Genomic DNA, 12,361 nt, shown 5'->3' with positions numbered 1-12,361 from the left:
CCTCAAAAACTGATTTTTCGAACCGGAAAATTTCAAGAACCGAAAGTTATGTCGCACTATCGCCAAATAATTCCTTCCTCGAAACTGATCAAATTTAATCTCTAAACAAGTTTTTTTATTTTATTTGAAGCCATTTCGAAATAGTAAAGGAAGTAACATGTGTTCTTAGCATTTTAATATATGTACGTATAATATGCAAATTTCATTGAATTAGGATTTTATAATAAAAAGTATTTATTGCATAAAATGATCAATTTCTTTTCATTTGATAAAAATATTATTCACAATTTCCCTTTATATTTAAAGCGTTTTTTGCATGTTATTGCAAATATTAAAATCAGGAAGCTCTTTACAATTTAATGAAATTTGAATAAATAATTTTTGAGCACGTGATTTTTAAATAATTGTCACTCTTTTTTTCTTCAATACCACACATAGCCTTGTATGGTCAAAATAAAATCTTTTCAATAACTAAATTCAATATTGTTATGACTGCCTTATGTCATAATTAGCTATTTCAAATCATAAATGCATTTAAAAAACAAAGGATTAAGAAAATTTTTTCTTGTAACTTATTAATGAGTTGAAATGAAAAAAAAATTGTTCTCATATTAAATATGCTAATTAATTTCAAAATCATTTCCTTGGAACAAATTATTATTATATTTTGTATAACAAAAAAAAAAAATCATGTATTCTTGCAGACATTTTTATTACCGACTTCTTGTTTTTTGACAAATTGGCAAAAAATTTTCAAAAAAAAAAATGTATTTATTAGTTTTACACTCTATGTCTGTCCATCCATCATCTAGTTCGGCTGTATACGAAGCCTCTCTTCAAACAGATTTTGTCTTCGCCAAAGGATGGGTTTTCCCAGTTGTGTAATTGCTAATTTTGGACAAACTAGTTTATTCATACCAGAAGCAATGAAGAGGTAAGTGGACAAAGGGGTTAACTAACATTTTGACGAAAATCGAGCTTCTCGGATAGGATATCATCAAATTTCATATATTTTCAACTGTGATTACTATACAGCTAGAAACTTAATAGAAGACGAGATTTACAGTGCACATAGGAGATAAGTAACAAAAAAAATTTATAGTTTTGCAATTTGTTAATGAAAAAATGTGTAACAATGCAAATGTAAGTTAACCCCTTTGTCCCCTTACCACTTCAATTGGTGAAGGCAAGTAGGGAATTATTTTTATTAGAAAATAAAAGCTATAAATAATGTCAGCCACAGTTAAGTTATCCTTTTAAATATGACTTAAGATAAGCCTTTAATCTATTGATGAAAATTACAAAAAATTCCTGGCTTTTTTCGTTAAATTTCGGAGTAAATTTTCTGCTACTTAGAGGATATATATAATTGTTTTCTTTACTGTAAGTGTTTCTAAAATCAACAGTCTAAAAGTAGTCTAAATTTATGCAAAATTATACATAATTGAAAAATTAGTTGTTGTTTCAATAGAATTATGTTCAATACTTTATATTTAAAATTAAAATTTAAACACACTGTCTTACATAAATTGTTAGAAAATAATGTGCTCTTTTACCCACCATTGGTCAACGATCAACTGTAATTTTTCTCTTATTGCAAAACATAGGAAAAAACTGAATAAAAAAGTGAAATTTTTTAAAAAATATTCTACAACAAAGTTCTAAGTGATCTAAACGAATAATTTGTTGAATAAATTGTCCAACTGAAAGATTCTTTTATATAAAAATTTCTTCACCTTCTTTAATAACAAGTAAAAATTTTATAACTAATAAAAATTATTTTTTTTAATCCATAAAAATTAGCATTTTATTTGAATTTTTTTTTCTTTTGATTTCAAAACTCTTAAATATTTTCCGGCTTAATATTTTAGTTAATCATATTTTTCCAAAAATATTATAAAAGAAAAAAAACGTCAACACTCTTCTTTATACAAGAGCATGTAATGTTCATGTTTTTTCCGAAAAAAAAAATCAAAAAGCCAAAAATATAAAGGTGAAAAGATTATGAAAAAAAAAAGTCATTACCAAGCGGAAGGCAATCTCTTCACAAACAAACATGGAAATAAACTTATAAAGGAACTTTTATTTTTATTTTATTCATAAATTTTCAATAGTATATAAATTATGAGTGTGTATATGCATAAATATATGCACAAGCATAGTAGTATGTAAACGTAGGTATCTTAATAGATTTTTATTGATACCTTTATTTACTTAATAACATAACCTTGTATTGCATACAATGGGCAATATGAGTACACTCATACCTCGATATAAAGAACCTTTCAACTATTTTTATTCAAATTTCTTGCATATTGAATATTGTTTTAAATGGCAGAAGTATTAGCGTGTAAATGTTGCAGTTAAGCTGTGCAGAATACCATGAAAGCAAAGAAACGCATCAATTAAAAAAAAATCTCTTCGCAAATGGATGCCAACTGCTATAATGTTTCGCTTATTTACGTTATTTTTTTTGCATAAATTTATGACATATTGGAAAAATGTGACCATCATAGTTTTTTAATGTAGCCAGTATAGCACGAACAATAATTTTTGAAAATGCTGAACCTATGTATATGCAATATCGCTAAAAAATTTAAAAAGAATATTGACCGTAACTTACCTAACATCAATAAATTGATAATTATTCGAGAAACAGGTGAATATCGCATCAAATTTAGTAAATTGTATTAAGGAATTCGTATGTCAAATATTCAAATTTAACCTTCAACAGAACAAAATTATGAACGCGTATTTCGAGGCTTAATTGTGCTGTATGTAGGTAGAAGTAAAAAATAAAATAAGAAAAGAACTACAAAAACACGTTAAAACCATGGCACTGTGGATATCTCACGGTTATAAATTTTCATTAATATTTCATTAATTATGAAAAACAAAACAAAAATCAAGAATTAAATAAAAACAAAAAAAAAAGTCAAACATTTTTTTTTCCTCTTTTTTTAACTTTCCTCTTAAGTTCACATATAAAAGCGCAGACAGTTTTAGAATACAACACGGACGAACGAATCTTCAACAGAAAGTTCTATTGAAAAACAAAATAAACAAACAAACAAAAAATAATTAAAATAAAAGAATTAAAAAAAAAAACAAAATCGAACGAAATGAGCGAGCATCCGCGATAAGCGTAAAACGCTTTTCAGTTTTTTTTTTGTTTTTTCTTTCATTTTATTTGAATTTTTTCTTTTTATTTTTTATAACTCTGATTGCGCATTCACTTATTAACTTAGTTGTTAAAAAATGTCCGTATATACGTTACAATGTATTACGTGTGTACCAATATGTGCCTTCATACAAATCCAGAGTCGGATTAATTGTGTCAGAGGTAGACAAAACAGAATTTCTGGAAATAGCATATAATATTTTCGAGTTACAAACTTTTCAATAATAATTTATGAAGTAAGGTACTTTTTGTATTTAATGAAGAACTTTATGGGGCACATATACATTTACATTAAAAAGGCAACAAGCTTGTATAAGTAAAAAAGTAAATAAAATAAGTAAATTTTTTAGATTTCTCGATTTATTAGAATAAAAAGTACCCAATAAGCTGAGGCTAATTGATTTGCTGATAAATCCGGCACTGCATCGACCATATATTAGCTGTGTATTTGTTAAATGTTATATATAATACGAAAACATAATTAATCTATATAAGCACACTGAATTAATGTGCATGTGTTTGTGTGTGTGAATTTCGGATTTTCTAAGTTTTGTGTTATAATTTTTTCCTTTTTTTATTACACTTTTTTGTTTTTCCTCTTCTGATTTTTATTAAAGATTAAAAATATCTTTATTTTGAAAAATGTTGAAAAATAAAAATGGAAATTGCAAATGAATTTCCCATAACCATTTTTTATATTTAAAAATTCGGTTAAATTTTTATTTTTTCATTTTATTTTGTTTTTCTTTTTGTTTTAATTATCATAATGATAATTAAGTAGCCGAAAAAAAAAAAAAAATTTTTTTCCAACTTTTTGATATATTGCATATAAGATACATGAGTACCTACTTATGTGCATGTAGATTATCTGTAATATATAAGGTGTTTCGCACTATACACATACGTTGTGTGTTAAGATTTGGAAGGCGGAAGTTGAAAAGGATTATAAAGATTAAGCCAGGAAATATTTTGTTTTGCGTATGTTTTCTTTTTGTTTTGTTGAGATAAGCCAAATTTTAATGATGAATTGATGAGAGAAAAAAAAAATAAATTCCCATCAATTTAAAAATGGGGGGACAATAAGCTAATTAAATTAACAAAACAAATATTTTTACTTTTCATAAATATTTGGTTATCAAGGTTTGATATATAGCATCTACAAGCATACAAATCAATCAGACAACACTTTTATGGAACATTATTAAAAATTAATATTTTATATGACTACATAATTACGTCAGCTAAGTGAACCAGACAAGACGGTATAAAATGAATCAGTCCCGTCTGGCACTTTAAAATAATTTTCCACTCTGAATTCAACTCTTGAATTTAAAGGATTAAAAAATTCCTAATGCTCATAAAAAAATGTACTTGGAACAAGTTCTACTTTTCAACTGCATTTCTTGTTCATTTTTTTTTTTATGCTTTTAAGTTATTCACTAATTCATTTCTGAAACCCTCTGTAATTTTTATTTAACACTTAAATTTTATTATTTTTTTCATTTCTGCGTGTGTGTTTTTTTTTAAATATTGTCGCTTCGTAATATATTCATTTGTTAATAAGCGTGAATGAATTATTATTGCATTTATTTTAATATTATTAAAATTTTATTTGTTCATATTTTGTTGACGTTGATGACTAAATAAAAAGGTTCATCACGTGTACTTTATTTTTTAATTGAGTGAAATCGTTGCATTACCTATTTTATAAAGGCTAGAAGGTTTTCATTAACATAAAATTTAAGAAAATATTATTGTTTTAAATTTAAATTTGATATTTATTATTTTCAATGCACACGTGTTGCATATATTTTATGCATTAATACCGTAATTGCACTTCCTTATTTACAAAATTAAAAATACGAAAACAGTTAAATTATCAGAAAGATCTTAACATGAAATTTTCAAAATTTTCTTAGAAAATTCTCAAAGTTTTCAAAGCAAATCATTTGTTCTGCTTTAATTTTATACTACTTAAAAATTACACGAAGACTTGTGCGACATCTGTAGTTGTTTCTTTAAACATGAGCTTTACTTATTCTTGAAAATATATAACAATTAGTTCGTGTCTACACTTAAAATTTAAATTGTATAATATTATTAATTGTATAACAATTTTTACAAATTATATGAAAATTTTCAACAACGTTTGTCCAATTTTTTATAATATTTTCTTTATCCAGTTAATATTAATGTTAATAGCAAGAACTCAAACCATGCTATTTGAGCGAATAATATTTTTTTTAGTTAAAATCTATATTGGTTTGCAACTCAGATTAACAGAATAAATTTAGTTAAAGAAAAACAAATAAGTAAAATTTAGTATTGAAATTTGATACAAGAGGCGTTTGTTTAACTAAATGGCATTAAATTGCGAAGTTTATAATATTTGGCTATTTTAATTTTTTTTTTGTTTTTTGAATTTTTGAAATGAATAGCATCTTTCTCTTCGTATTCGTAATTTATAAAAGTTTATACAAAAAAATAAAGAAATATTTTTTAACTTAAATTTCTTTTGGTCCAACAATTTCAATGCTGCATAGCAAAATTTTCTATTTCTTTGATCATATCGTAAATTATATCGTATTGATCTATGTATGTAGCAGCAAATGATATTTTATATTCTTAATAGGCTCCACATATCTAGTTTATATTGTGAATTCGGCAACAAAATGCTGATTTGATTGGTTATTACTTAATTATTTGTAATTCTTGATTTTTTAGCTAGTTAATCAACTTAATTAGACGGAGAAAAGCTCAAAAATGGTTCAGTTTGGTTTCCTTTTGCTGGACAAAACAGGATGGAATCAGATAATGGACTAATCACAGCTAAGTTGCAAAATAGAACTATGTTAATTATTTATTAGAGTAACAATGCTTCGCGATTTATAATTGTAGATCCAAAATAATAAAATGTTGCGAAATAAATTATTTTTATGGTGGTATACAGAAAAATAAAATTTTATAAGTAAATACTTTTTGTGATTCTAAATAACAATACTCTTTTGATTACATACTTTCTTCTGATTATGAATAATATTCGTATATGTATATAAACACACTCAAAAATAACGTAATATGTACATTATACCGATCGATATGTATAGATATTATAGAACACAAAAATTAAAAAATCTACAGTTAAATAAAAAATTTATTCTTCTAAATTCAATATACCGCGAAAGGAAATAGATAAGAAATTTATAAATTTTTTCATATTTGCATACACCAATTATTAAAGAATAAACACTGAGTTACACAAACACATAGCCACCAATTTTTTTGCATACCTTAAATTATCAGATAAAAAATATTCATATGACGCCACGCTTACTTCTTAAAAATTTACTTGTAGCTGTTATTAGCTCTGAATAAAAAATTCTAAACAAATTGCAATAAAAATTAAGAATCTGTTATTTATAAATGTTATCGATTGTATGTTTTTAACTTCTCCGTTTACCTCACTTTTACCTATTTAAAGAAATATTGGATTATGGCACGTTTTTTCCGATAAGAAGCACTCATAAACCTACTCATAATATTTAAATTTTAAATTTCAAAACAGATTTTTTTTGTTTTTATTTAGTATTGTCGTAAAAAGCTTGAAATTTAACTATAAACTTTAAGTATTAAAATTCTGAGGAACTAAAAAAAATTTTACAATTACATTCTCATCGTTGATTAGCGTATAATAAAGTACGAGTTTATATGATTGAAAATATTAAAATCCAAAAAAAACCTAAGTAAATTATTCGAATAGAGGGCAGGATGTTTACAAAATGTCTGAGGTCATTTAACTATACAAATAAGTTTTGTATAAGTAGTCAAACATATTTTTGTTAATCACAAACATACCAACATACAAAAACACTTTATTTAATTCGATTACTTAAGCCTACTATATATACAATGTAATTTACGATGAGCTCGTTTGTGTACAAATGATTGAATTGGAATGCAAACCGGATGACTTACGAACTGATAAAAAAAGTTTTTTAATAACGGTTTATTTTAGGAATTTTTATCTTTTCAGCATGCAATTTTGATAGTCATTCTTTACATTAAAATTTTTGAAATTTTATTTTTTGAAGTTTTGCTGAAAATTATGCAAATTATATACTCAATGCAGCTTAAATCTTATTCGTAGCTTGCACTTTTGGTATCATCAATGTGACATCAATTTACAAATGGATAGTATTAAAGAACCAATACAGAGTGGTAGTGGTTTAGGATTTTTAAAATTCAATTCCATTTTTTCGAAATGAACTTTTTCGTTTGATGTCACATGATTCTCAACCCCGAAATCAGCTTAAAATACTTATAGAATATAGGTCATATTTGTTTGATTCGGATAATAAAAATCTACAATTGGTTTGTAATTAGGTTTATTGAAAAATTGCTTTAGAGTTGACAAGCTAGAAAACCCCAAAACAAAGGAAAAGTTAGGTAATTAGAAATTTCTATATAAAATAAGAAGGATTTTATAATACTAAATTTAAAACACATAATGCTGTCTAAATAACTAAGTAGGTTATGTAGGCAGCTGTATGTATAAAAGAACGAACGAATATGATTCACAAAAGTAAATTTTTTTTTCAATGATCTTAATTTTTTATGACTAAATTTTGTAAAATCAAGAAATGTATGAGACAAACAAAATTCTTAAAAATTTAATAAATCTTGTGTTTATTAATTTCTAAACTCCAAATTAGAGATTAATAAATTAAAAAGAACTTTGAATTTTTTTGCAATAAAATTTTTTAGAACTTTTTTAAATATTAAGAAATACGATTTGGCATCAATTAATCCTTAGAATTATGGCACATATTTCCATAGAAATAAAAAATTCCTTTTTTATTCTATATACAGAAACAATAAATCGTATACTTAAAATTTAGAATACTCTAATCTGTATAACACTTTATCACATTTAATATGACAGCCTATAGTACAACGCAGTCGTATGTTTTTTTTTAGGTCGCTTACTAAATAAAAACAAAAGTATAACAATCCTTTTATAGTCGACTCGATTTCATATAAATTATGCGATGAAGAGAGAAAAAATCCTTTTCTTTGATTTATTTTGCAGTTCTTTATAAATTGTTTGACTTAGACTCCTCTAAAATTTTATTACAGAGTCGCAATTTCAGTTAAAATTTTTTATATTTTAATTTTCTTTTTTGCATAATTTTTATAACAGTTCTGACTTTTTTCTTTTTTCTTTCGTTTCAGGTTGGTGTTTTAATTGAGACTATATTGCAGGATTTTAATATTTGTTTTTTTGTGAAGAAGTGAGAATTTATTAATTCCAATTGATTTATTTGATTTATAAAATTTTGTGAAGAAAACAGAATCATAAAGGCTAAGTTACGCTTAATTCCAATGTAAGTCTACTAATATTAAAATCATCGGCAGTATTGATGACACTACTGTCAAGGACTTTGTGTTTATATATTTATCATTCTAACACTTCAACTTCGTTTAATCCTTTTTTAAAGTACATAATCGTCTAGTCTATTACAAGAAGAGGAAAAAGGAAACAACTTGAAAATACAAATTGCCTATAAAGGGCATAGGATTTTTTAGCACCTTTTGTTATACGCATTTGCCGTTTATATAATAGAACAACAAAAAAAAAGGATCAAACATTTTAGGCAAAATAAAAAAGATGCTTGATTTTGTAGATGATCTTTTTTTGGTTTTCTTTTTCTTTTGTATTTTTTTTTTATTATTTTTTACGGATTTAAAACTGGTTTTATTAGAAAATATTCGAATTCTATTGAATTGTAGGACATATGGGATTGTCAATACTTTGCAGGAATTTATTTTAAAGTCGGCAAATTCTTTTTTTTTTCTTTTGCTTTCTAGGATAAAAGAAGCCATTATTTTTGATTGGGTCCTTTTTGTTGTTAATATTTTTTATTGTATACTTGTTGCATGATCTACCACTTGAAATTTGTTTTTTATACTTGCTTGTTTAAAGTTTAATCTTTCTTTTGAATCTTTTGTACATTTGCTAAAAAAAAAATAATAATTTTTAAGAAATTAAATTGAGAGTATGAAAATTTTTAATATTTTTTTGATATAGGTTCAAATTTTGTATATTACAAATTTTACTTTGATTTTTAAATGTTAAAGATTTTGATTTTGTTTCACCTGACGATTTTATCTATGCACATTATGTGTAGTGTGAAAGGCATGATTTATTCTTATGTATATATGCTTAAGAAATTTGTAATGGTTTTATGAGGCTAGGAAAGTTTTATTAAATTTATTTTGAACAAATCTTTCAAAAATTGCTATTAGAGACATATTCGTTAGAGGAATCCAAATTGAATCTGTAATTTTTTAAATTTTATTTCAGTTCTATGATGCAAGATCTATGATGCATTTGATATAGACATAATTTTATATTTTTGATCATCGTCGAAATCTGAATTGATTTAGCCATATCTGTCCGTCCATCCCAGCGATAACTCAAAAACCTATTTGAGCTGAACTCACCAAATTTTCACAAATGATTTATAATAGTGAATGCTAGAACTCTATTTCAATTAGATGTCATCGAGACAATTGTTCAGGTAGCTGCCATACAAATTCCAAAGTTATTTGTGTATATTTCAGAAATTTAAGACACTAGAGTGTTGAAATTTCGCACAAACAAATATTTTACCAGGGCATTTTTTAAATTTTTTTAATTCGTGGTGCCGTACAATTTCGGCAGTCATTTTTGGTCGCATATTATGGAAACTATTGAAATTACCGTGCTGAAATTTTATATACATAAACGAATATGATAACCTTTAAGATGGTATGAGTTTATATGGTAATTACCAACATTCGTACGGTTATCACAAATTTGGAACGGTCAACTCTATCTATTCTCAATTAAATTAAAATTTATTTTTAAATTTGATAAATTTGAATCAAAACTTGTTATCGAAATGTTAGAATTGAAAATTAAATTTTTGAATTCACACTATAACAAATGTTTGCAATTTATTTTATAATTGAATTATAAATTTGTGAAAATTTATCACTAATTAGCAATTTATTAAAATTAACAAAACTATTTTGTATATTCAAATTAATAAATAATTTTTCATAATAGCAAAGTTTTGAACTTTAAAAATTTCTATTTTCTTTCATTTTAAAAGAGTCGCTAAGATAAAAGTGATAAAAATTAAAAATATTTATTAAATTTTTATTTTTTAGAAAAAAGCTCACTTAAAATTAGTTTTAGTATAAGAAAAACTAAATAATCATTAACCCTTAAGTTCAAATCAAAATAAAGAAAAATAATGAAAATTAATGTAGGTAGGTTTTCAAGATCATAAACTTTATTTCGTTTTAAGTTCACTATAGTCCCGCATACATTCTTGTTTACCTTCATTATATAAAATGTTAAATTAAGCGCCTCTTTCAAATTTTTCAATATTTTTATTGTTCGTTCACAAAAATACTTACTATTCAAATTATAAAATGGGTTTTTCTATTTAATTTCAATTTGCCTATGTATTTTATAAAATTTTTTTTTCTTTACTTGTGTTTTACCTCCTCTTGTATTGAAAATCTTCTAATTTCTATTGTTATCACCTTAAATAAATGTTAAAATTTCTTTAGCCTTATTTTTTTTTTCTTTTTTAACTATAAAAGTTTTAATTTTAAAATTTATTATATCCAATCAATAAAAAGCATAAAAAAAATCTTAGGTTTTTTTTTTCTCATTACAATTAAGAAAAAATATAAATGTTTAGAGTGATTTTAAAATATAGAGAAAAAATGCTATTCAGTTTCCTTACAAAAAAATTAATTTCTATTTTTGTTTTTTTTGTTGCCTTTTTACATATAAATGAGCTCCTCGCCTTACCTCATTCACCTGAACATAATATAGAATTCATCGCATATTAAGTATGTAAAATCAAAATTTAATTTTAAGTATAAATTAAAATTTTCTATAATAATTTAACTTGTATAAATCAAGAAATCAATCATTTAAATCAAATATAAATCGTAAATATTTGATAGAAAATCTCATTTGTACTCAAAAAAAAAAAAAGACCACAAAAAAAAATAATAATAAATCAAAAACTTTTACAAAATTCGACTGCCTCTTCTTCATTTTGATTATTGTATTTAAAATTTAAAAGGTTAACCTTTATGTTCAAAATACAAAAAGACAAAAAAATTTAATTATAAAGGTGAAAATGTTTTAGAAGTTTTGACCGACTAGCTATACATTTTTAAAATTTAATGAAAGGGGAAATTCAATAATCATATTGGAATTGGTTCATTGATTTCTTAAAAGATAAATTTGATTTAAGTGGTTCTCAATTTGTTATTGTTTTTGGTTGTCTTACACTTACCCTAAGTAGATTCAGTTTCAATATATCAAGTTCCTCACCTCATTTGAATCAACTGAATTAAAAACAAATTCTGATTAAAGACCTTTGCATTATTATCCATAATAAGTCTGTTATCAGCTAATAGAAGCAAGACCCAAGATAAATGCACGTGCGTCGAATTTGCCAGCGTCGAAAATAAACACAAGAAGTAGTAGAAGAACCCTTTCTCTTTCCTTCTCTTCCTCGTCACGGCAGCAACTATAGAGATAAGAAACTTGTGAATGAAATCAATACATTTGATCAATCAATTAAGTTATTAACCCTATGAATTCGGTTCAGCTCAGTATAATAGTATAATAATATATAAAAACAAGACGGCTTCAAATCCAGTTTTGAAAATTTTGCATTTATTTGATAAGGCAACAAATTTAATAAATTCGACTTCGCTATTTTTAAATATTTTATATTAGTAATAATGAATTTATGAAATTTAAGTGTAAGCTAGACCTTAGTATGTGATAGGAACTGAGAATAAAATATTTTAACTGAAGAGTAAAATTTTAAATATAGAGATGATAATGAGCAAAAATATTCGATTTACTTCGACTATAGAAAGTCAGACTTGCGATAATTTTCATCTAAAGTCGTAAGTTATGTACATATATATATATAAAAAAATGGCCGGCTTTATTAAATTTCATTTGAATTATAAACGATTAACAAAACATTTTATTAAAATATTAAAGGAAATGGCAATAATAACAAAAGTTCACAAACATTTCTTTTCATTAAAATTATCACAATAAATATAAAATTATTTTTTCTCTAGAAGCAT

This window comes from Condylostylus longicornis, unplaced genomic scaffold, assembly GCF_029603195.1.
Source record: "Condylostylus longicornis isolate FDR11 unplaced genomic scaffold, ASM2960319v2 ptg000048l, whole genome shotgun sequence".
Taxonomy (NCBI): Eukaryota; Metazoa; Arthropoda; class Insecta; order Diptera; family Dolichopodidae; genus Condylostylus; species Condylostylus longicornis.
The sequence above is the reverse complement of the archived record's forward strand: the minus strand, read 5'-3'. Positions refer to the sequence as shown.